Source organism: Mastomys coucha, unplaced genomic scaffold (genome assembly GCF_008632895.1).
Source record: "Mastomys coucha isolate ucsf_1 unplaced genomic scaffold, UCSF_Mcou_1 pScaffold22, whole genome shotgun sequence".
Classification (NCBI taxonomy): domain Eukaryota; kingdom Metazoa; phylum Chordata; class Mammalia; order Rodentia; family Muridae; genus Mastomys; species Mastomys coucha.
This window is the reverse complement of record NW_022196905.1, coordinates 64,387,728-64,391,408: the sequence shown is the minus strand read 5'-3', so window position 1 is coordinate 64,391,408 and position 3,681 is coordinate 64,387,728.

The window sequence follows — 3,681 nt, the reverse complement described above, 5'->3', positions numbered from 1 at the left end:
ATCATCTTTCTTTGACCCATAAGTTCATCTATTCAATGAGTTACCCTTCCAGAGCACATGAAAATTCCCTGCATATAACCTGTGTGGCCGTACTTATGAACTCGTGCAGCAGCCCTTTGTCCTGATTACCTTTCTGCTGCTCTGTGTTGCCTGACGCTTCCTGTATGCCAATAGTAACTCCATTTGCTGAGAACATCAGTGATTACATCTAGGGGAATCAATTTCTTGCCATATATTCTTTTGTGTGACCTTTCACGATTTTCTGCTACTATGCTTTCTTTTTATTTTCATAAAGTTCTATGTTTCAACAAATGGTGAGTGGCCACTTCCTTCGTCTACAAATTCATGTCTTTATCTCAGAAGTTTAGTGTCAATATCAATGTCAAGAGATTAAAATTAATGTCATTATATCAATTTGTCTGATGACAAACAGGATTCTAGCAGAGTGACAATTTGAACTGGCTAATTTGAATTCAGAATGAGTTGATGCTAAAGAGAATAAATGACCTCAAGAAAATCAAATCATGGACCTTTTATTCACTTCCCAGTGTCTGTTATCAAAGTACTTTATTAAAAATGTTTTAACAGATATACTCAGAAATATCATCCAGGATGTTTTATCAGTAAAATTATGATGAGATTTCTGATAAATCTAAAACTTATCTGTGATATATGAACATTATCATTCATTTCATAGTGTATTTTTATAATTTTACTTAATCATATATGGTTAAGTAAAGAAACAAATCCAATTACTTATATAGTTCCAATTTGAAACTGTATACTATGTCTAATCAATATTTTTATGGTTTATTCAAAAAATTATGATCCCAGTTATAACATTTTTTAGAAAATTTAGCAGATATTGAAATGTGCCTGATAAAATGAATGTAAACATTTATAGTTTTGAGAAAATAAATAATATAAATTTGCCCTTTTTGACTGTTTCATTTACCTGTAACTTGATGAAAGAATATAGAAAATACAATAACTCATTTCATACTAGCTTCTTGGAGAAGATCTCTGTTCCTGATACCATGAATAACTTACATTTGTCAGTTAAGTGTGCCAATAAATTAGTGAACCTTTGACAATAATCATACATTGACTTAGAAACATCCTGCACATGGGTAATAAAATAAAATAAAATAAAATAATAATAATAATAATAATTTCTATAATTATTTTATAATAAATTTTGATTAGTAGTTACATACACAAGAAATATAGACATTTATTGTGGTGCTCCTGAGGACAACATTAAATTATTGTTGATTGAAATACTTTATTTTCCAGTGTTAGATTCATAGGCATAAATGTAAAACTCAACCAGCCACTTAACCTACTTGATATCTGATTAGTAAGAAATGACTTCCTGAGAATAGAAATGGAGCTTTTTATTACTGTATAAGAAGAACTTACAAGATCAATGTTGAATGTGAGGAAATAAAAAATAGAGGGCCAAACCACTCTAAGGTTAAAAGGCATCTAAAAGCAAAATTAGCATTTCTATTTTAATTAATGATTTGTGATATTCCTTGTATTACTGTGGCTTCCTTTGGATAAGTTCTTAATACCTCTTGATTATGAACATTTCAAGAGAAGATTAAATATAAATTTTGTCTTTTATTTTACTTTCAATCTCACCACACTGTGATTAAACACCATTGTCTGTTTAACTACTGTATGGAGCTGAGGTGATATACACAAGACTCATTTCAGTTAGAAGATTTGGAGTGTATTCTTTGAGAGAAGTGACATGTCTGAACTGTGTAAACAACGCTTGATATGCATGTGATATCACTATTATCTACTAACTGGTGGCACTTAATTGTATTTGAACATTTCTGGAATATAGTTATATAATTTCATGTCATGTGATCTTTATATTAATAAGATAAGTTTTACTTTAATACTTTTACAGTGTATTCATATTATATACATATATATGATATTTATCTGATGAAGTACAGATGAATATATATTTGATACATTAACGTAGCATAAACAACTAGATATAGTCAGAAACAAATAATATTGTTCATATTATCAATTGACATTGTAAGATCTCAAGATAGAGCTTTAGTTACTACAAGGTGGTAGTCTTTTAGTGCTCATTCAGGGACTTTACATTCACAATACCTATCACTATATGTGAATATATTTTTGGCATATCCTTCAATTTTGCAACTGCTTGGTTGCTTCATAAAATAAAATAATGACCATCACTTATGTCAGGTTATTTTTATATCTACTGTATCATTCTCTAGGAGTTTGCATTAAAAAGGATGAACAAAAAGGTGTACTTATCAAGTGTTGATTATTCTTCTTGGTATCTTTTGAAGTTTAATAAATGTGACTGAAATTTGACATTTTAAACCAGAATGGTGGTTTCATCGTTGTTCTCTGGACTCCTTTGCAGGTTGTTAATTGCTGTCTGTTTTTCTCATGGCATGGCAGTCTCAGAAATCAGGGTTCTTCCTTGGCAAGCTTTTTATTTTTTCAGGAAAGTAGAAAAAAATAGTGAGTATTTAGTGACTAGCATATAAATGGACACACATTTCTGCTATTTTTCTGCTGGTCAAAGTTCTTCAAGGAAAGGAGATACAGATCTTACCTCAATGGAAAGAAAGTAAAAGATTATAGATATCTTTGATAATCATATACTGACACAATTCAGCATTCTATTTAGTGAATGTCAGATTTCACATATTTTTGTCAGTTGGCATATTTTTTTGAATTTAGATTTTATTACCATATATTTAATTTAGAGATATTAGAATGATCTTTGACTAATTAATCTTATAATTAGTACAGAATTAAAGTCCCTAGTACTTAGCCCTAGGTTATTGTTCTGTTATTTGGTGTATACATTGTAGACTGGGAATACTTAGTACTCAAATCATCTATACCACACGTCCTTTAACAAAACCTATAGGAGATACATGTCTCCAGAATTGTGACATATGAAGCAAAACTGCAAGAGACTTATTCTACAATTATTTTTCTAAGTAGGGTGTTAAAATTCAAAGTTATTCTGGTTCCAGTAAAATTCTGAGCATAGGTCCATACTTCCTAAGCCTTAGTTATTCAGCAGCTCAGTGTAAATCAATGGGACCTTGGACAGTGATATTGGGCTACATTACCTCCCTTGCTGATAGACAGGTTTCCTCATCTGCCCTTTGCTTAGCCAATTAATTCTAGATTGGGGTTGGATAGGCAAGTGGGCAAGTTTTAAGTGAGATTTGAATCATCGCCATCTGAAAAGAGTTACCTAGACAGAATTTCAAGAATTCAGTTTGTAGTATAAGATATTTTAATAAATGGGATTTATAGATGTCAAGTAACTTGTGAAGCATTGGTTTTAAAATGAAAACTTAACCAGAAGCAAAAAATAGAGCTTTACAAAGTACATGAATGGTCATGCTCTAGGAGAGTGTAGGGTGATATAGTAAACATGATAATGCTGTAAGAGAGATTATAGGACCCTATGGTAAATTTATTTTACAAATATATCTGCAAAATTATTTTATATTTGAACTTCTCCTTGGCCAAAATAATAGTTTGTCAAATGTCCTCTAGGTAACACTGATTGTTTGATTTTTGGCCAGTTATAATTATAGAGCTATAGTGTGGTCAGAATATTATAGCATACATTGGATATTAGCCTTCTATCGGATA